General features: G+C 57.4%; 1 pseudogene; it reads left to right on the top strand.

Moving 5' to 3' along the window:
- Window positions 1-20354: 20354 nt before the first annotated feature.
- LOC138380021 (small nucleolar RNA U13) lies at window positions 20355-20446 on the top strand (annotated as a pseudogene).
- Window positions 20447-22500: the final 2054 nt, after the last annotated feature.

The following is a 22500-nucleotide window of genomic DNA, read 5'->3' as shown; positions in this document are numbered from 1 at the left end:
GAGGCCCGAGGGGAGGGGTGTAGCAAGCCTCAGACGGCAGCCCACCGGCCAGGACACGCACGGGATCTCACCGCCAGTGGCCTCCGCGCACAAGGGCGGTCCCGCGGCACCTGGGACGACCGGCTGCGCCTTCGGCGAGCTCCCCAAACCCCCCGCGCACCTCGCAGGGCCCGGACCCCGACCGCCATCGCGGTCGCGTGTAGCTCCGGAAAAACGCTCTTCTTGCACGCACGCGCGACCGGCCGCCCCCCAACGCCGTCCGGCCCGCCACACGGAGGCCCGCCGACCGTTCAACCGAGGCACGTCGCCGAGGGGGTGGGGGGCGCCGTCCAGGGCCTTGGCGGCCAGGGCGACGCCCCCTCCCCGCGGCGAGGTCAGGTTCGGGCAGCGCAGTCGGGCGAACGCTCGTCGCGGGGCGGTCGGCAGCCGTGAGGAAGAGAGAAGGAGCACCCTTTCGAACAGGGATGAGACCCCGCGAGGGCGAGGCACGAGAGCCCGTGGGGAGGCGAGACCTGCGCCGCGACCGGGCCACTGGGGAAACAACGCCACGGGATCCCACCGCCCCAAACCCGAGAGCGGTCCCGCAACGCGCCCGTGACGCCAGCCGGCCAAAGCCTTCGGCACCCCTCGACCCTCCCAACGGGGCCACGGCCTCACCACCGGGGCGTCCCAGAGCGACGCCGGCCTTCGGCCCTCGGCCCGCACGCCACCGCGCCTAATCCCATTCTCGTCCGTTTCCCAATCCTGTCTCGCTCCGGGGAGCACCGTGCACCGGTGGAACGACCCCCTCGTTGGCCGGGCGGTCCCCCCAGCCGCAATCCACAGGCGCCAGCACGGGAGCGCCCATCCATCCGCGGCCTGGCACGGGACCGGGTGGAGGGCCGCACGCTCACAGGGGATGGGGAGGGGGCGCGAGACGGGCCGCACCACCACCCCCTTCCCCCAGCGCACACCGGGGCGACCCGCGGCCGGGGCACGCAGCGCACACACGCGGGCGCCCTTCACAGCTGGAACGCCGGCCCGGCCCGGCGTGACCCTCCCCCAGAGTTCAGGGGGGAGGCGCGGACCACGTTAGGCGAAGAGTGGCACTCGGCCCCCACCGCGGGGGCCGGCGGACCGCTCCCCCCCACGGCAGGGGAGGAGGGAACTCTGCCCACGCACAACTGGCAGCCGCAGGGGCGGCGGCTGACGACGCGCAGAGAGGCGGCGGGCTGGGGGATCCGACAAACCCCAGAAGAGGACACGCCTCCATGATCGCTAGAGAAGACGCTTTCTCGCCGAAGGTGGATCGCCCCCGACCCCCGGTCGCCCCCGTAAGGGCCCTGGGCGGAGGCGTTCAGGCACGCCCCGGGGGAGGTGTGGGGGGGGGGTCTGCGGCATGGGGCAAAACACGCACGGTTGGCGACTCCTGAGCGTTCGCGGTCGGGGCCCCTGGTCCAAAAGCCCCCTCACTTCGAGGGGAACACTCCCCCGTCGGTATGGGAGAGGGGTCACCGAGGCAGACCAGGCCGGTGGCAGAGGCCCCCCACGGGGCCGGCCGGCACCACGTCGCCGGCCCAGCCCCACCACGATCGCCCACACGACCGTGCAACCACCCCCCCTCGGGCAGGGTGGGAAGAGCACAAGCCGTGCGCTCGCCTTTCGAAGTCCGCCACGCACACATCGTGGGGACGCCGAGACAACGCCCCCCGCCCGCCCACGCAGCGCAGGAGGATGCCTCTAGGCTTGCCCGCCTCGACCCCCCCAACCCCAAGCACGCTGCTCGAGGGTGTACCCAACGCAGCAGACGCTGCAGCGGCGACCAGAGGGGGACGCCGGGAACGAGGACGACAACCACCGCTCGGTTTCGGGCACCTTGGAGAACAACCCGGTGCGCTCCGGGGGCACCACAAAAGGGCCACACAGACCCAGCAGCCGCGCGCCAAACGGGGCGCGCGACCGGGCGGGCGGCACGGCCCCGCACCCGTCCGTCACGGGCAGGGGGGACCCCGGCCAGGCAACAGCCACACAGGGCGAGCGAGGGCTGCCCGCTGCGTCAAGAGGACTCACGACCCCCCGCCAACGCCACGAGGCCGAGGGCGGGGCGACCGCGGTCGGGCCGGATAGTCTCGCACCCGCGCCTCCCACGCACCGCCCACAGGCGGGGAAGGAGAGGTGAGGTGCCCGCGGGCAGAACGAGAAGAGCGGCCACCATTCACCATGAATGGACCGTCCCTCGCCTGGCACGCGGCTCAAGGCCCGGGAGAGCGCGACGTCACCACATCGATCAGGCCCCGAGGACGGGGAGGGTTGGGGGAGGTCAGTCAGGCCGGCGAGGACAGCGATCGGAGGAGCCCGCTTCAGCCTCGCCAGCCCCGCCTCCCAAGCACAACCCAAAGACGAGGACCGCCTGACACGCAACGGCACAGAGCCAGCGGGGTAAGGGGGAAGGTTGCCGCAAACCTCCCCCCCTCCCCCGGGTGCCGTCTCTCGAGGGGACAAGAGACCAACGCGAGAGGCGGGCACCACCGTCGGGACACTCCGACGCCCTAGAGCCGGCGCGCGGGCCCAGGCGGTCAGCTCAAAGGGAACAGGGCAGGGCGCTGGATCCCCAGGAACCCAGAACCCTGTCCGCGTGCGGAGGCCCAACCCCTCCAGCGACAGTCGCCGAAGGACAGCGTGTCAGTACTAACCTGCAGGCGGAAGATGACGATATGAGGTGATCAAAAACACCGCGCAGGAAGACGGGGACCGAGCCACTTGAACACGCCTGCCCCCACGACACTCGACACGGCCACCTGTCCCCAGCAGGTCCCCAGCGCCAGCAGACAAGGGGCACTCAGGGACATCTGGTCGGCCCCCGTGGCGTAGAGGGCCAGGGAGGCCCTCACCGTCCACGCGCGCCACCCAGGGCCCAGCACGGGGACTTGTGGAGGAGAAAACATCGGGACGGGACCGCCACGGCCCACGAGCGGCCGCGGGCCGACAGGGGTCGCCCTCGCCGGCCACCCAGGGCCCGGTCCCCGGCCCCAGCACGGGGACTTGTGGAGGAGAAAACATCGGGACGGGACCGCCGCGGCCCACGAGCGCCCGCGGGCCGACAGGGGTCGCCCTCGCCGGCCACCCGCGCCACCCAGGGCCACCCAGGGCCCGGTCCCCGGCCCCAGCACGGGGACTTGTGGAGGAGAAAACATCGGGACGGGACCGCCGCGGCCCACGAGCGCCCGCGGGCCGACAGGGGTCGCCCTCGCCGGCCACCCAGGGCCACCCAGGGCCCGGTCCCCGGCCCCAGCACGGGGACTTGTGGAGGAGAAAACATCGGGACGGGACCGCCGCGGCCCACGAGCGCCCGCGGGCCGACAGGGGTCGCCCTCGCCGGCCACCCGCGCCACCCAGGGCCACCCAGGGCCCGGTCCCCGGCCCCAGCACGGGGACTTGTGGAGGAGAAAACATCGGGACGGGACCGCCGCGGCCCACGAGCGCCCGCGGGCCGACAGGGGTCGCCCTCGCCGGCCACCCGCGCCACCCAGGGCCCGGTCCGCGCCCCCAGAGTAGGACTCGGAGGAAGCCACGGACGACTGGGTGCCACTCACAGGGCTGTCCCTGCCTCCCGAGCGGGAACCAGGGAAAATGGGTAGGAAAGGCGAGGCCGAGGGAGAGGGACACGCATGCACGGGACGGCGGCCGGTCGCCGGACACCCTCCTCTCCCGTCCGCGTGTGCCGTCTCCTTCCTGTCCCCGCGGGGTGGGTCGGGTCTCCAAAGCGGCCACAGCGTGCTGGTCGACCTGCCCGGGCAGCCCCGCAAGCCGCCTGGCTGGCTGAGCCTGGAAGCGCGGCGACAACGTCCTCCCGCCACACAGCCCTGCAGGCCCAAGCTCTGCCTCCCAGATGTCCCAGCCGGCGTCCCGGCACGAACCAGATGGCCCCGCGAAGGCTGCTTGCTTCCCGGAACTCAGCCTCGCTCGCATCGGGGACTGTCCCCTGCTTTGCCTGCTGCACCGAAGATTCAGAGGACAAGAGACTTGTAGAAAAGCGGCCGCCAGGTGGAGCCCGACCACAACCGGCGCCAGCCACCAGAGGTCTGCTGCAAAACACGGGGCAACCCTCTGGAGCCCATCATTTCAGAGTCCAGAAGGTCCCCCGGGGGCATCAAACACAGTCCCCCTACTCCCCACGGAAGCCATCGAAAAATGACGGGTCAGTCTAGGGCCACGCCACCCTGAACGCGCCCAATCTCGTCTGATCTTGGAAGCTAAGCAGGCCCCGGCCTGGCTAGCACTGGGATCAAAGAAAGGATGGGTCGGCCCGACCACCGACATCGTCCACCAAACCCGTCTCTGCACAGACCACAACATAGCCGAGAGACAGACAGGCAGAAACAGAAAGAGAGAAAGGGAGAGAAAGGAAAAGAACAGAAAGAAAAGAGACGGAGAAACAGAGAGAGAAAGTCAGAAAGAAGAAAACAGTAAATAAGAAAAGACAGGAAGAGGGCACGGGGAAGAAAGAAAAAGGAAGGGAGGAAGGAGATAGGAAACACAGAAAGACAGAAGGAAAGAAGAAATAAGGAAAGAAAAGACAGGCAGAAAGAAAGAGAATGAGAAAAAGGAAGGAAGGATGGAAGCAGAAAGAAAGAAGAAAGAAAGAAAGACAGACAGAGACAGAAGGAGGGAAAGAAAGAAAAGAAAAAGAAAGGAAATTAAGAGAGAAAAAGAAAGAGCACGGAAAGATGGAAAGAGAAAAAGATAGAGAGAAGGAAGGAGAGAGACAGTATAGAAAGAGACAGAAAGGAAGAAGGAAGGAGAGAGAAAGGAGAGAATGAGAAAGAAAGAAGGTAGGAAAGTAGAAAGGGGGAAGAAAGATGGAAAAAACAGAGATAGAAACACAGGATAACAGGAGAAAGGAAGAGAGGAAAGAAATACGGAAGGAAGGAAGGCAGGCAGGCAGGAAGGAAGACAGGAAGACTGAAAGAAGGAAACAACAAAGAAGTAAAGAAAAGGCAGAAGGAGGAAGAGAAAGAAAGAAAGAGGGGGGGGGGAGAGATGATAGGATGAGAAAACCTTTCTGTCGTGGAATCATAAAACCCCTTCCTATCTTAGGATCATGAAACCCAGGGTGGAACTATGATACACTTCACATTCTCAGAGCACGCCGGCTGGTGAAACAAAGAAAGAAGTCAGGGACAGAGAGAACACATTCACGGGGCCTGGCCGGGGGCCAGGGTGGGGCGGCCCGAGGCTGTCGCCAGAGCCATCTCTGTGGCAGGACGTCGCAACACGCCTACCGGATTTTCCCATAACGCTCGCCCGCCGCCAGGTGACCCCCGTCATCCACCGATCCAAGTGTCAGCCTGGAAAGGACGGGCTCCCTCGTGGGGGAGGGAGCGTGGGGGCGGGAGTGGGTACACACTGGGTCGCAGGCCTCCTCCCGGCCCCTCTCGGACCACGTCTCTCAGCCCTCGGGCACACTCCCCACCACTAGTCGACCAGAGAGCCCCCGGGGGCGGGGGGCCGGAGGGGGGCGTCCACGGCAGGGAGAGAGGACAGGGACCCATCGGCCCGTGCTAGATGCCACGGGTGGAGGCAGGACCTGCTGAAGACACACGAACAGTACGGAGAGGTTCAGAGCGGGGCCTAGGCGCAGCCACTCACGATGATCTCACAGTTGGACTATCTGTCACGGTGGACCGAAGCGCATGAAGTGGGCGCTCCCGGAAACGGCGTGTGTGTGTGTGTGTGTGTGTGTGTGTGCGCGCGCGCACGCGCGCGCGCGTGTGCCTGTGTGTGGGAGGGAGAGAGAGAGAGAGAGAGAGAGAGAGAGAGAGATGGGAGAAGACGGTCGGTACATTCACTCACTCCTGTACCCGGGCCAGTCGTTTCTCCCGAAGGACAGAAATCCATAAAACACCCACGTCTAAAGAGTGTTTACACAGAGCTAACCCTAGGTCGAATCAGTCAGGAGTCGAGTGCGGGGAATCCTATGGTCCCAAACTGGGACTCCAGTCCCGGCCCCATAGCAAAAGGGGGTCATTTCTCAGAAAACGCACGCACACAGAATCGGGCAACGTTTATACAATTTTATACCGTGGTAGTGACTTCCTTCCCCGCCCCCGTGTTCTTAGGATCGGTCTCACTACATAGTACTTTTTTTTTTTTTCTGAGCTTTATTTTATTTTATTTTATTTTACTGTCATTTCGTTAGAGATGATGGGGAGGGGTGGCGGGGGAGCAGGGCATAGTTCACTCACTGGAAGCCTCAAACTCCTGGGCTCCAGCGATCCTCCTTCCTCAGCCTCCCAAATCGCTGGGGCTACAGGCGTGTGCCACCATGCCCGGCTAATTTTTTTCTATTTTTGGTAGAGACGGGGGTCTTGCTTTTGCCGAGGCAGGTCTCGAACTCCTGACCTCAAGCGGTCGGTCCTCCTCCCCGCCTTGGCCTAGGATTACAGGCGTGAGTCACCAAGCCTGGCCTGGATCGGTTTTTAATAGGTAAGGTCTACGAGACATCCCAGTCCAAACATCGATTCGGTAGGTCTCTACAGGACTCCGGGCGGAGATCCGATCTGGGGTTTACAACGTGGAGAATTAAGGCCTGGCTAGCAAATAGCCCAGTGACTGAAGAGGGACGATGCTCGTCAGTCGTACAGAGCCTGAAAAGATGCAACACGGGGAAACGTTTCCAGGTTCCTCTCAGAAGAGGATGTCAGATGAGATGCCGAAACGAAAAGAATGGGTTCAAGCCAAAAGGAAAAATAGATAAATAAGTCAATAAATAAAACTACGGGAGACAGCCAGGAGACACTGTTTCCTCAGAAATGGCTAGGAAGCCTCCCAGGATAACCTGGATAGCAGCATATGTTCCTCCTCCTCCTCCGGCTCCCTCTCTTGTGTTCGTGTTTGTTTTCTGTAAACGCCAAGATGGGGCAGGGGTGGGGGACACCACGCCGGGTGGGCGAGCAGATCACCCTTCCCACCACAGGAGGGAGCACACACACACACACACACCCACCCACCCACCCCAGGTCATCACTCTGTAGTTCCGCGTGAGTGAGGTGAGGCCCGGAACGGTGCTAGTAGCTTTCCAAGTGGTCAAAAAGAATGCACAATAACTGGACCGAGGCCTGTCTGGACGCTGTAAAGGCCCACTTGAAAACTTATGCTTGCTCGCTAGGTGACCGATGTCCGCTTGACCTATGTCTGTAATTGGAAATACGTACCTTGCGGAGATAAAACAAAGCAATTAACTTGTAACTAAGTGTTTAAACTTTCCAGCTGCCTGTCGTAAAATTGATTGTGCTTGCTTAACGCCTGAAAGAATGTTCCTTAATTGGAGCTATCTGTTTCTGTAAACCTGCTCGCTTAAAGACTGTAACCGAAACGAAACGGGGGCCCGAGGCTGGTCCCGGACCACACAGCTGCGGAGTAGGTGGTATAGTGTTGTTTCAACCGCCGTGCCTAAAGTCACGGAGCTCTAGCTTAGGATAGTCTGAAACCTTCCTGCTTTTTTCGGCTCGGGGCCATTCTCTGTACCTGTACCCTAACAGGGCAGGGGGTGGTCGCTGGCCAGCTAATGTGGACTCATGACTTGGCTCAATTCGGTCTCTAGGTTGTCCTGTCTCGCACTCCGTACTATAACAGATGCCACACCGGTTCAACCCAGCTCTGAAGGAAAGAAATGCCGAGCGTTCCCCTAGCCGGAGGAAGGCAAAACGCACCTCTGCCTTCCTCTGAGGGCACGTCTGAGTGAACGGGTCGTTCTCCCTGCCCGTCACCCCAAGCCCCTCATCCCGGACCCCACCACACCCGGCCTTGACCTCCTCGGCCCTGCCCACCAGGCCCCATCATGGCCTCTGGAGCCTGGGCTCTCTCTCTCTCCAGGCACTGGCACTGCCCCCCGCCCCCACCCCGGGACCTGAGATCCAGGGCCTCTGTCTCCCAGGCCTCCCAGCTGTCTTGACTTGCGGACTCAGTGCCTGCTCTGCCAGAGAGACCTCTTGCTGCGGGGTGGCTCTCAGTGGCTGCATCTCAGCGGTCTAACGTGTCCCCCACCATCCACGTGGCCGCCGGCGTCAGGCTTCGGTGCCGTAGTGCCACCCTGCCTCCCTTCCGGGGGAATCCCACGCTGCCTCAGGCCCATTATGACCTGGAAGAGGCTGCACCTGTGGGGTCTGCCCATTTCCACTACCCCCCCCCCACACACGTCACCCCCCGGTCCCCCCATAGGGGTTAGGAAGAAGGCAACACTTTCTGGTACAAGGGTTGAACTGAAGGGGCGAGTGAGTGGCCACCTGGCAGGGGCATCGCAACAGATGGCTGAAGAAGTCAGCCGCCGAGTGCAGAAATGTCACGGAACTTGGGGTGCCACTGCCTTGCTGAGATAGGGCCAGGGCAGGCTTTAAAAGGCTAAAATTCTGCCTGCCTTTGGTACGTTAATACAGAACCCATGGTCCTTTCTAATTTTTGATTCCCGGAGAGGCAGGAAGTATTCCAAATGGCCACGCCATGGCTTTTCTAAATTGCCCACAAGGCCTTCTCCGACCCAGCGGGTCAGGGGTTTGCTTTGGTGTTACATCGTGGTAAAAGAGACATCCCACAGCAGTGACCATGTCCATCGACTCCGTCGGCGCTCTCAGGCTCGTAGTCCCACTTTTCAGACAAGCCTGGATGGCCACTCCGTGTCACTCTTTGCCAAATGCCAGCCACTCTCCTCCCCGCCCCGCATCCCCCATTTGGCCACCACAACTCTTCATCCCCAGGCGCCCTCCGGTAAAGTGTGCTCCTGTCTGTACACCTACTCCGTTGGGGGCGGGGGGGGGGCGGGAGGTGGCACAAGAGGTGGCTGGTGGCCGGAGCAGGCCCGCCACCTTGAGTGTGTGGAACAGCGCTGAGGATTTCCTAAGGGAAGAAAGAGGGTGGGGAGAGCGAGAGAGCATCTCCTCCTCGTGAACCTCACAGATGATTGAGGACAAACAGGCCTGCACGGGGAGGGGGGGGGCAGGGAGGGTGCCGAGTCTGCACCAGAGAAAATGGCTTTGTGGGGGGGTGGGAGGGGAAGAGGGCAGAAAGATTTTCTGTCTTTTTAAAACTTCCCCCAGGCTTTTGGGAACTTGCAGCCCGGCCTGCATCCCTGAGGCACGTTAACTCTTTGGTTATAACTCCAGGTGGCCCCCAGGGTGGGCGGCCCACAGAGTTCAAGGGATTTCTTCTCAGCAGAGACGGGACCTTTAGAACAGCTAACTGCAGTAATTGCCTGAAGCTGAGAACCAACCCTCCCTCCTTTTAAACCTCTGTATTTCTGCCTAGGCCTATGTTCACGAAATTTGGGGGTTTGAGACTGAGAAGCTCTACCCTATTTATTTCCTCCTTTGTCAGCAAAGTAGACTCTCTGTTTTCTTACTCCTCATACCGCTTGTCCTCGTTATTCGGCCTCGTGGACAAGCAGCTGAGCTTTCGGTCACAAGTCCACACCCCAGGGTGGAGGGGTCCAATCCACCCCTGTCCAGACCTGGGCCCTTCCTGCCTCCCTCTCGAGACGATCTGTTTGGCAGCCCAGCCGCCTTGGACTGGGCCACAAGGAGGACACAAAGTAAAGACCCAGCCCCCCCGCCCCCCCCCCCCACACACACACACACACACACGGCAGTGGCGGTGGGTGGCAGTTCTCCAAGGGTTTGGGGCTTTTCCTGAGGCAGGAGACGGAGGGGACTGATTTCTTTAGAGCTCCGTCCCCTCCCCCATGCGCTGTGCCGCCTGGAAGCGGCAGCTCGCGGGGCGGGGTCGGGGCTGAAAGCGGCTCCGCCCGAGAGAAGCCCGAGGCGGCTACGTGCAAGCGCGCATGCGCAGTCAGCTCGCGGGGCGGGGTCGCGGCTGAAAGCGGCTCCGCCCGAGAGAAGCCCGAGGCGGCTACGTGCGAGCGCGCATGCGCAGTCAGCGCAGTGAGTGGAGGAGGGGTGGAAAACGGCGGAAGGGCTCCGCCGGGGGCCCGGCCATCTGTGCGGCCAGGCTAGGGGTTTCCCTCTTGGGCCGGGAGCTCGTACCCCGCCCCCAGCCCGCAGGCAATCCCGAGGGGCAGAAGCACGACTTGCTGGGCACCTCCTCGGGCGAAGCGGTCGCGGTGGCTGGGTTACGTGGGGCCCAGACGAGTCTCTGGTTCTGGGAGCGGCACCTCCCCCACGCGCCTCTCCTCTTGGGCCTTCACCCCTCCTCCCCCCCCCCCCGCTCCGGCCCCAGGGGATGGGAGGAGTGGGGGGCAGGGAGACGACCTCAGGGAGGAGCCAGACCAACTGAATGAAAGCTTTTCATGAACTCGTGTGTCTTTGCCAGGGAAACACCATTTCTGGAGTCTATGAACTAAAATAAAATCTTAAGCCGCCCCCCGCCCGCCACCGCCAGCTGACCCGTCCCGTGGTTGGCCCAGGGAACCCTAGAAAAACCCTTAAACCTGAGCTGCTGCCCCGCAAGGACAGGGGAAGTCAGACACCCCTCCCTGATGGAGTCAGATTTTATAACAATGAGATACTGAATGTCCGACGGGCCTAAGGCCAGGCAAGACAAAGCTTAACGCATATCTAGCAGGCCAACCGTTTACTGAACTACAGGGCACTTGAGTTTTGGGTAAACTGTCCAGTGGCTTGTCTGTGATTAGCAGACCTCCTTACCTTAACTGAAAACATGATGCAAAGCTTTTAGGCAGAGGTTCATTTATGTCATCAATTGCAAATCAAAGAATCTTTAAACCCAGCTGTAAACCTGTAAACACCGCACCCTCCCTCCCCCGCCCCCCCCCCAACTGCCAGATGTCCTGCCTTTTCAGCCCAGACCAATGTACCCCTTCCATGTTTTGATTTGTGATTTTACATGTAATTCCTGTCTCCCTAAAATGTATGAAGCCAAACTGTAACCCACCCCACCACAATGGGTCCGCTTGCTCAAGGCTTCTTGGGCGTAGCTCTCTGGGCCATGATCACGGCCGTTGGGCTCAGAATAAAACTCTTTAAATTATTTTGCAGTGATTTGGGGTTCTTTTCCATGGACGAGTCAATCGTGTTCACATTATTTTAGCCTTGGGAGCTTTTTCTTTTCTATTATGTCTGATCCTGATCGCTAGCCAGGTATTCATTCATATTTTTGGTTGGTGGTGGTGCTCAAGCTCGTCTTTGTACATCCCAGATTGGCGTAAGCCACCGTGAATATGTTTTACACCTTCCAAGAGCTAGCGCTTATTGCCGTATCATAACCAGGGCTCGCAGCAATTTTTCTTTTTTTTTTTTTTAAAGCTGCTTCCACTTTCCACCTAGGTATACATACGAGTATCCCCTTTAAATGAATGCTTGCATCGAGGAACCAGGAAGTGGTTTTTGTTGTTGTTGCTGTTGTTGTTTTCCCCCAGTCATTTATCTGCTCCTCAACCCTCATTATTTATCACACACACACACACACACACACACCCCCACCCCATCTCTGTAGAAAAGCTCACGGAGATTGTTCATCCACCGCGTGCTTTCTGTTGACAGTATCTGAGACGATAAGGAGCACCATGCATTCTGTTCTAAGAGAAAAATTGCATATATCAGTATGATTATATTTTACTTCTTGTGTGAATTTAGTGGATCTCATAAAAGCTGATCTTGATTTTCACAGCAGAGAAAAGTGGGCTTCTGTTTTGGTTTTGTTTTTGTTTTTCTGGAGGGGTGGTGTCTTCACATAAGTGATCATCTTTACAAGTATGCTATATGCGAGAAATTTCAGAAAGCTGCAAAGAGTGACTTGTTGACAATGCTTGCATTGAATGATGTATCTGAATCTGTGAATCGAAGGGGTCAGCATCTGACCAGAAAGCACTGTTAGAAGAAGAGGGGTTTCGGGTCTTTTCCTAAATTGTATCTGCCTAAGGCGGAAAATATTTCTGTTTCCCTATGACATGGTATTTTCCTCACAAGCAGTGTTAATGGCTCCATATGTCTCTAGACTGGCTGCAGAGCAGAGACTCCATGGTCTCCACTACTTGACTCTGTCTGTCCAAGAATGGCCTCCACAGCTCTCCTCTGTGAGATATCCACTCTCAGAGGTGGCACGGTATGGTGGGTAGGGGGATATGCTGGATTTTGAAAACTCAGAGTTTGAACTCCAGTGCTTTATTTCTTAGCAACATGAACTTTGTCAGATCACATCACCCTGCTGAAGCCCAGTCACCTAAAGGGTAGAAAATGCAATGGATAGATTGACGCTTCTCTTCTCTTCTCCTCTCTTCTTTCTCTCTTTCTTTCTTTCCTTGTGTCTTCCTGTCTCTGTCTCTCTCTCTCTCTCTCTCTCTCTCTCTCTTTCTTTTTGTCTTTTTCTTTTTTTTCTTTTGACGGGCCCTCACTCTGTTTCCCAGACTAAAGTGCAGTAGCATCATCATAGATCACTGCAACTTCAAACTCTTGGCCTCAAGCGATCCTTTCCCCCTAGGCTTCCCAAAGTGCTAGGATGCAGTTTTATTTTTATCTGTGACACCATGGGAGGAAATATCTTTTAGGGTCATAGGGTCAGAAATTTAGATCTCTTCTTTGAACTCATGGTAGCGGCTAACTGGGATTTTCAGTGTGTAAACGTAAGCCACTTGTAATTTCACCAGTACTCCCGTTACTTGTCATCTATTCAGGAGGTGAACTCTTCTTCCCCTACCATCTACTGTTCAAACGCGTTGGCCACAAGGATAATTTGAATATCAGATTCAGAGCACAAATAATTAAGGTCCTGTAGCGTTAATAAGTAAAAGGGGCCACACACAAACCTGTGGAAGTCTGTGTCCCTTCCAGTTTTTTTGTTTGTTTGTTTGTTTGTTTGTTTGTTTGTTTTTGGGTCCCCCCCCCCCCCGAGACTGAGTCTCACTCTGTTGCCCGGGCTAGAGTGAGTGCCGTGGCGTCAGCCTAGCTCACAGCAACCTCAAACTCCTGGGCTCAGTCGATCCTCCTGCCTCAGGCTCCCCAGGAGCTGGGACCACAGGCATGTGCCACCATGCCCGGCTAATTTTTTTCTATATATTTTTAGTTGTCTGGACAATTTCTTTCTATATTTTTAGTAGAGACGGGGGCGGGGGGGTCTCACTCTCGCTCGGGCTGGTCTCGAACTCCTGACTTTGAGCGATCCTCCCGCCTCGGCCTCCCAGAGTGCTAAGTTTACAGGCCTGAGCCAACGCGTCCGGCCTGTGTCCATTCTTTAATGTTGTGTGTTGCTCAGTTATGAAAAGGCAAGGGAACATAAAATCCGAGTTTTAGGGATGACTTATAGGCTCAGTATTCTTTTTTTTTTTTTTTTTTTTTTTTGCCTCCTCTAAGCCTATGTGAATATCAAGGAGGGTAAAAAATTCAGTGTTCTCAGTTCAGTGCCCAACCAACCTCTGTTTCCAGAGTAAAAATTGAGCATCCTATTACACCTTTATTTCCCTTTGGTATGCTAAGGCCCAACTCGGCAGAGAGGTCACTGTTTATTCTCTTTGCTAAGATCACATGTGCCATAGTCTGTCTGCTTTGTCTCCTTTAGGGGTAATCATCCAATCTTACCCGGGCCCCTCACATCCTCGTGACAATAGGCCTCCTTGGTTTACTGAAATAGAAAAGACCGGCTCATCAGCAATGTTTGATCGGTTGCTTCAGAAACAAATGTTGTTCTGCTTTCTTTACTATGTTTTTTTTTTTTTTTCCTTCTTTCTTCCGTCAGACCCAATCCGATATAGGTGGGAGAGAAGGTAACCGGAGCCTCTTGAAAAACCGAAGTGAACCAAAGCGAGCTCACAGATTCAGATAGAAATCAGGAGGAAGAAAAATTGAGAGATAACATGGATTTTCTGTCTAGCGGGTGTTCTCACACTTCAATTTTACCAGAAGCGTTAGGTAGGATGACGATGACGATAATTGTGACAAACACTATTCTCATTGGACAGATAAGGAGGCAGGCTCAGAGTGACGAGTAACCTGGGCCTAAATAGATCGCTAAGAAGCATCATAGTGTGTTCCTTGGTTACGCTGTTTTGTGAAGCTCAAAAAGTTTGGGGTGCGCGTGCGCGTGCGTCCATGTGCGTACGCAATCATAGGTGTTCTAGTAAAACGGATATGAGGTAGGATTTCCCATACCTTCAATGATTTCATGTCCTGCAGGAACATAATGTTCCGGGATCAGGTTTTTATTCTGCCTTCTGTGCCACATGCTCAACATGCCTGTGACTTTACAGCCGAGACTTGCTCAGGGGGAGCCCATTCTCATCTTCTGGGAGGTTCTGCTAATCTTTAAAAGACAAGGACATAGGAAGATGATCCTATAACAACGACTGTGACCACGATTAAAGGCTTACTGTTTACCACGCGTGCTTCTGTGGGCTTTGCCTGCATTTGCTTTTTCACTCTGCACAATATCCCTGTGGGGTAGGCACCATGATTTCTGCATTTGCAGATGAAGAGGCTGAGGCTCAAGAGGATGTATGACTCGCCAAGTTACCAAACACGGAGTGTCGTCCAGGTAGCCAGTCCAGGCCCCCCGGCTCTGCAGCCACTCTGCAATGCTGATTCTGAGCCTGACCGTTTCATCACTGGTGGCTCCCTGAGAACCTTGACTCGGCCCCCTTCCTCAGTTCACTTGGGAAACATATTCATGTGTGTGTATTTCTCTCCTTCCCTCTCCCACCCCCCCCCCCGTTTTAGTTTTTATTATTTTGAAAAGTGCATAGAACGATAAAAACTTTAAAAGTAGGAAAAAGCTTACGGAACACATAAGGACACAGAGAAAGAAAATATCTGTGTACAACAGTGCAACGCATTTGTGTTTTAAGTCGTGGTGTTGCAAAAGAGTCCAAAAGTTTAAAAGAAAGAAAAACAAACAAACAAACAAACAGACAGACAAACAAACAAACAAAAAAAAAGCCAAACCACCATGGAAAAGTTTATGAAGTGAAAACACTTACAGTAAGCTAAGGTTAATGTATTATTGAAGAAAGAAATTTCTAAAGGTAAATGTCGTGTGGCCTAAGTGTCCAGGGTTTATGAAAACCTACAGTAAGTAATGTCCTAGGCCTTCACATTCACTCACCACTCACCGCCAACTCACAGACTCACCCAGAGCAACCTCCCGCCCGCCCTGCAAGCTCCATTCACCGTAAGTGCCCTGGCCAGGTGTCCCACTGCACAGAAACCTATTAGACTGCATTTCTTCCCATTACTATCAGTAGTTGTACATTTCTTAGGACTGTAGGCCTACGATACACCTCCAGGCATAGTTAGGGGTTGGGAAGAGGAGGGAAGAGGCCATTCTTCATTTATTAATTGGGTAGCATGGGGGCAGGGGAGGCAGTTTCCTCCTTCTCCCCCTCTTGTTTTTCTTTATTCCTCTCCCAGTTCCCCCTTCCATCGTCTCGATGGATTTGGATGAGACGTAGACATTTTCTACGTCAGGCCTTAATCATACCGAGGGAGCAGGAGAAAAGTAAGCCGCCTACCATGACACGATGGAATGGAAGTTTGTCAGCCATTGACTGCTGTGGCATTCCGACATTTAGTGTCTTCAGGACATTCTATATTTCTGCTATCCCACTAGAATATATCTCCTCGATCACTACTGTGTGGCCACATCCCAGCTGTTTCGTGAGCCACCCTCAATGTTCGTGACGATGTAGTGTGGAGACTCCCTCCGTCTGGTGCCTTAAACTCGCACATTTGGGGTTTTGTATCAGGATAGCAAAGCGATCACCTTTAAATAACCTGGCTGGCCATGGTGGCTCATGCCCGTGATCCCCGCAACTTGGGAGGCAGAGACGGGAGCGTGACTTGAGCCCAGCAGCTGGAGACCAGCCTGGGTAACACGATGAGACCTCATCTCTACCAACAAAAAAAAAAAAAAAGAAAAATTATGGCGGGTGTGGCAGCATTTGCCTATAGTCCCAGCTACTCAGAAGGCTGAGGCAGAGAGGATCACTTAAGCCCTGGATTTGGAGCTTGCTGTGAGCTACAATCAGGCCAAGGCGGCCTGGGAGAGGACAGAGTGAAAGAAATCCTGTCTCAAAAAAAAAAAAAGAAAAGAAAAGAAAAGAAAAGAAAGAAAACAAGACCGATAACACAACACAACTTACAAGACTTGGTGTTACCGAAAGCTCGGCCACTTGCCCACGAGGCCGAATAACGAGGACAAGCTGTTTGAGGAGGAAGGAAAGAGAGAGTCTATTTTGCCGGTAAAGGAGAAAATAGGGTAGACCTTCCCATCTCAAGCCTCCGAATTTCCCCGAACATAGGGCTAGGCAGAAATACAGAGCTTTTAATGAGGGGGGGAGGGGTTCTCAGCTTTAGCGTTGATTGTGGTTAATTATTTCAATCGTCCAGGCTCTGCCAAAAACAAAGCCTGTGAACTCTGCCGGCCGCCCACCTGGGGGGGGGGGCGGGGCAGGGGACCACTTGGGAGTTTTAAGAAAAGATTTAACCTGCCTTGGGGACATAGGCCAGACTACAAGCTCCCAAAAGTGGTGGTGGTGGTGGTGGTGGTGGTGGTGGTGGGGAGCGTAAAACGACAGAACGTCTTTCTGTCCTTTATTGGTTTCTCCTTTTTCCCCCCTAGGTGCCAAAAGACCTGAGACTGATGCCGAAAAGAAATAGGTACAGGCGCCCACGTGCACACACAAAGATATACGATCGAATACATCGTGTTGACAGTCGGGGAAACTGGAAGATGATGGGGAAGTATCACGAGCAACTTTGTATTTCTTCCAGGACAGGAAAATGGACACGAAGAGAAAAATTCATCGTTCTCGGCGTAGGATAAAAAGCCACATCTTGTTACTTAATATAATTCATTCTGTGATTTAAGTTTTTATACGATATGATATTCGATAAGCCTAAAACACAAGATAAAAGAGAAACAAACAAAAGGGAAAAAATAAAAATAAAAAAGACGACGGGCAGAGGCCTACGGTCCCGGGAGGAGGCAGAGAGCGGGAGGAGGGGCGCCTCCCGCAGACAACAGGGCGGGTGGGCGGAGACCCGCTAGAGGCTAGGGCTGCCCCGGGCGGGCCCAGAGCTGCGGGGCCCGGGAAGAAGAGGGTGGGACCGTCCGGACCGTGCTCTCCTCCCCGCCCTCCACACCTCCCGGGAGTCAGCTCTTAAACTCCCAACGTCACCTGACTTTCCGGATCCCGAGGTCTGATCAAAGTGGCCGCTAGGTGACACCCAGCAACCGCTGCCGGTGTCATCCTGAAAAGAACGGACCCTATGACTGACGGGGGTGGGGCGCACAGTGGGTGGCCCGGCCAGCTCCCCTTCCTCCTCGGAGCGGATCGGATCATCTGGAACTTTATCCAGAGAGGAGAGAGTGCCCCTGGGTGTGTGCTAGAAGCCGGAGGGTTGGGGCAGGGACCTACCCAAGAGAGAAGTAGAGTACAGGGAGTTTCAGAGTTGACCCACTCACCATCTCGCCCTGGTCAATACAAGAGTGGCAATATCTGTCACCGTGGAATGAACACTTGGTACCGAAGACCTTTGTCTATGCTGGCCCCCGTATGCCTAGGGGGGGCATGTGGCCAGAATCTGACATCCTAAACGTCTTCGTAGAAAGAATTTGGGGGTGGGGGTGGGGGAGAGAGACAGAAAAAGAAAAGAGAGGGGGAAAGAAATGGCTGCCACAAAACTATCAGAACAGAGAAGCGACCGATAGGGCCTATCTGGTTAAGTTCTTTCCCTACCCAGAGAACGACTTGACGTAGCTGACGTCACTGCAGTCAGGCCACGTTCCGGTGGACACAGAGAGTCAGGGATAGAATTTCACGCTCGGCACTGTCTCTCGGGACAGCGGGAAGGTGGAGGGTGGCTGAGGGTTCTATGCTCCTTTATCACACACCGTCAGGTAGGTCAGGTAAAATTGAGGACAGATTTCCAGTGTTTCGAGAAAGGAAGAGCACTCGTGCAGGCCATCTATCTGTACGTGGGAGAGTGTCCCCGAAAAGTGGCTTTAAGTGCCGGGATGTGCCTAGGCCAAGAAGGTACACGATCCTGAGTGAGAATGGTCCGTCCCATCGAGTCAGTCGGTAGGAGGCCACCGGGTCGAGACGGAACTGCCCCCCCCACCCGCCCCCGCCCCCGCCCCCGCCCCCCAGAGCAGACAGACTCAGAATGGAGTCACTCGGTGCCAGTGCCCTGCCCGGGTGCCCCATCATTCAACCGAACTGGGAAACAGGTGGGCTTTCCGACCCTCGGGAGGGAGCTTCACCGGCGGGCGGACAGATCAGAAGGGGCCCGGCTCCCTTGAGCGGGCAGGCTGGGGACGGTCGGTGGGGTCTCTTGACAGGAGGCACCACGGAACCCTTGAGGCAATGTCGGGGGCACCTATGTTGCGGTCCAAAGCTAGCGTCTGAGAAGTCGTCCCGAAAGCATGATGGCGTCAACAAGTCCCCTCCGTTCAAGAAACGAGATTCATTTCTAGAGGAGGGCCACCCCCGCGGGAGGACCGTAGGCTTCCTGTGGACATTCTCTTCAAAAGGCAATTCACTCAGCGGAGTGAAAATCGGAAAAATCGCTGTCCTCTGACGCAGCTGCAGAGAAAAGATGGCACCAAAATCAATGAAACACACACACACACACACACACACACACAAACACACCTCCTCCCATCTGAACGAGCACTCCGGACGGTCACATAGGGAGAGCGACGGGCTCTCTTCCCCCCCTGTGGTTTTCTACCTTTCGTTGCGGTTTTTTCCCTCAGTGGATAGAGGAGGAGACACAGGGGGCTCAGCCGGCATGCGAGTGGGTTTATCATCCTCTGTGAGTATCAACACGCGACACCACCTAAGTGAAGGAACACACCGGTGTTTCATGTGATGTGGCTCAATGCCTGGCAGATACGAGCCTTTGCAGGCCTCCTCGTGATCGACAGGACGTCGCCTTGGACACGGACACATCTTGTCCCTCCCTCCCGAGGCGATAGGCGGTTCCGTACCTCCTCGGGGCCAGGGCACAGTCTGCCTAGGCACCTACAACACGTGTGGCAACAGCCTCGATGGCTCTGCCATGAGAACGAACTCCCGTGGCACGGGGGTGGGGTGGGGGGGGGGTCGGGTGCTGAAGAATTCAGCTGAGTGAAGGAATGCCACGGGATTCAGAGTGCCATCGGTGGGCTGAGAGGCGAGCAGGGCGGGCTTTGAAAGGGTAACATTCTCCCTGCCTTCCGTCTGTCTGTGAATACAGAACGTACACGCCAGGCGGGGTGGCTCACGCCTGTAATCCTAGCACTCTGGGAGGTAGAGGCGGGTGGATCGCTCAAGGTCGGGAGTTCGAGACCAGCCTGAGCAAGAGCGAGACCCCCATCTCTACTAAAAATAGAAAGAAACTATATATCTAAAAATATATACAGAAACAGTATCTAAAAATATATACAGAAAAATATTAGCCGGGCACGGTGGCGCATGCCTGTAGTCCCAGGTACTCGGGAGGCTGGGGCAGTAGGATCGCTTGAGCCCAGGAGTTTGAGGTTGCTGTGAGCTAGGCTGACGCCACGGCACTCTAGTCTGGGCAACAGAGTGAGACTCTGTTTCAAAAAAAAAAAAAAAAAAAAAAAAAAAAAAAAATATATATATATATATATACACACACACACACACACACACGCACACACACACACACGTATATCCAATTAGCTGGGCATGCTGGCACATGCCTGTAATCCCAGCTACTCGGGAGGCTGAGGCAGTCTGATCGCTTGAGCCCAGGAGTTTGAGATTGCTGTGAGCTAGGCTGACGCCATGGCACTCTAGCCAGGGCAACAGAACGAGAGACTCTGTCAGAAAGAAAAGAAGAGCGAGAGCGAGAGAGCGAGAGAAAGAAAGAAAGGAAGGGAGAGAAAGGAAAGAGAAGGAAGGGGGGGAGGGAGAGAGAGAGAGAGAGAGAGAGAGAGGAGAAAACTATTAAAAAATTCGGGACCAGATCCATCGGTCGGTACTCAGAAGCGTGACGATCGGGTGTTCCCGAGCACGTGTGAGATGTGTCTTCTCCCTGACGCCGCGTTTCCTCCACACACACATCACCCATCTGCCGTGGAAAAAAAGCAACAAAAAGAGAGAAAGAGATTAAGAAGGGAAAATGGAAACAGGGCAAAAGAGGAAGAAAGAAAGAAATTTCGAAAAAAAGAGACCAAAGTCACAGCGAGAAGGAAGAATACTGAGCCCAGAGCGACACCTAGTGACCACACCGTCACAAGCACCCTAGGGCCCCAATTCGCCAGAGACATCTGGTGGACCCCAGGGCAACATGTGGTCGACCCGGGGCCATGGCGTCTGCAGCCGATTCCCAGGCGGGCACACGAGCCCGGGGAAACTCATTCTCAGCGCGGGGAGGAGGGGAGGGGAAATAATAGCAAAGTCACACCAGATCCCTTTCTAGTTCATAAACGTGTTGATTGCGTGTTCACGCGCACGTGTGAGAAGGGCCTCCTGGTGTGTCGGCACGTCACCCGCGTGACGTGAAACCATGAATCCGGGGGGGGGGGGGAGCGGAAAGGCGGGCAGGAAAAGGCAAAGAGAGAATAGATAAAATGAAAGGACCAAAAAGAAAGTCACACAGCAGGGTAGGGGAGTGAGAGCAAGTCGAGAGACTGCAGACAGAAACTCCGAGAGGAGAGGAATGCTCCGGAGCGCCCCCTCGCCCCACGCGAGAAGAATACCGATCGCAGGGTGACCCCTAGGGGCAGCGAGGCCAGAGAGACCAAATCCGTCCCAAAGCCTCCCTGTCAGGATGACAACCACAGCCCAGACATCCGGTCAACCACCCAAGGACCAGACATCTGGTCAACCAGCGAACCCATGCGGAGGCCGCATGCAGCAGCGACATCTGCACGACCACTCAGGGTGCTCCCTGCCGGGAGGGTGTGTCTCTATGTGTGTGTGTCCGGGGGGGGGGGGAGATTGCGATGAAAGTCACGCCAGGTCCCGGGATAGTTCGTGAGCGTGATAATTGCGTGTGTGTGGAGAAAAAAGGGGGCGGGGCGATAGGGAGTAAAGAAAGGAGGAGCGGGCGAGCGGAGGGGTGGGGAAGGAGAGGGAGTCGAGAAGCCCGCAACCGCAGCGCCCCCTGGCGGTGATCCCCCTCCATAGCATCGATAGGGCCAGCCCCGCAGAGACTAAGTGCGACGGGACATCTGGTCAACCCCAAGGACCATGGGATCCCGGCACGAAACCGGCGGAGGACGAGGAGGAGGAGGAGGAGGAGGAGGAGGAGGAGGAGGAGGAGGAGGAGGAGGAGGAGGAGGAGGAGGAGGGGGGCTAGGCGGCGGCGGCGGCGGGCTAGGCGGCGGCGGCGGCGGGCTAGGCGGCGGAGGCGGGCTAGGCGGCGGCGGTCTAGGCGGCGGAGGCGGGCTAGGCGGCGGCGGGCTAGGCGGCGGCGGAGGCGGGCTAGGCGTCGGCGGGCTAGGCTTCGGCGGGCTAGGCGGCGGCGTCGGCGGGCTAGGCGGCGGCGGGCTAGGCGGCGGCGGCGGCGTGCTAGGCGTCGGCGGGCTAGGCGTCGGCGGGCTAGGCGGCGGCGGCGGGCTAGGCGGCGGCGGAGGCGGGCTAGGCGTCGGCGGGCTAGGCTTCGGCGGGCTAGGCGGTGGCGTCGGCGGGCTAGGCGTCGGCGGGCTAGGCGGCGGCGGCGGCGTGCTAGGCGTCGGCGGGCTAGGCGTCGGCGGGCTAGGCGGCGGCGGCGGCGGGCTAGGCGGCGGCGGGCTAGGCGGCGGAGGCGGGCTAGGCGTCGGCGGGCTAGGCTTCGGCGGGCTAGGCGGCGGCGTCGGCGGGCTAGGCGTCGGCGGGCTAGGCGGCGGCGGCGGCGGGCTAGGCGTCGGCGGGCTAGGCGGCGGCGGCGGCGGGCTAGGCGGCGGAGGCGGGCTAGGCGGCGGCGGGCTAGGCGGCGGAGGCGGGCTAGGCGGCGGAGGCGGGCTAGGCGGCGGAGGCGGGCTAGGCGGCGGCGGGCGGGGGGTGGTGGTGGAGGGGGAAAGAAAAAAAAAAAATCCCACCTTCGGACACGTATTGAGGTACGAGGGAGAGGTTGTCGAGGAGCCCGCAACCGCAGCGCCCTCTGGCGGCGACGCCCCTCCATAGCGTCGACGGGGCCGGCTTCGCAGAGACTAAGTGCGACGGGACATCTGGTCAACCCCATGGACCATGGGGTCCCGGCACGACACCGGCGGAGGCGGAGGCGTTAGCGAGCCAGTGGGCGGGAGAAAAAAGTAGTCCCGCCTTCGGACACCCAGTGAGGTACTAGGGAGAGGGAGTCGAGAAGCCCGCAACCGCAGCGCCCCCTGGCGGTGATCCCCCTCCATAGCATCGATAGGGCCAGCCCCGCAGAGACTAAGTGCGACGGGACATCTGGTCAACCCCAAGGACCATGGGATCCCGGCACGAAACCGGCGGAGGACGAGGAGGAGGAGGAGGAGGAGGAGGAGGAGGAGGAGGAGGAGGAGGAGGAGGAGGAGGAGGAGGAGGGGGGCTAGGCGGCGGCGGCGGCGGGCTAGGCGGCGGCGGCGGCGGGCTAGGCGGCGGAGGCG

Source organism: Eulemur rufifrons, unplaced genomic scaffold, assembly GCF_041146395.1.
Source record: "Eulemur rufifrons isolate Redbay unplaced genomic scaffold, OSU_ERuf_1 scaffold_255, whole genome shotgun sequence".
Lineage (NCBI taxonomy): Eukaryota > Metazoa > Chordata > Mammalia > Primates > Lemuridae > Eulemur > Eulemur rufifrons.
Note: the sequence above shows the minus strand (reverse complement) of the source record. Positions and strands in the feature narration are given on the sequence as shown.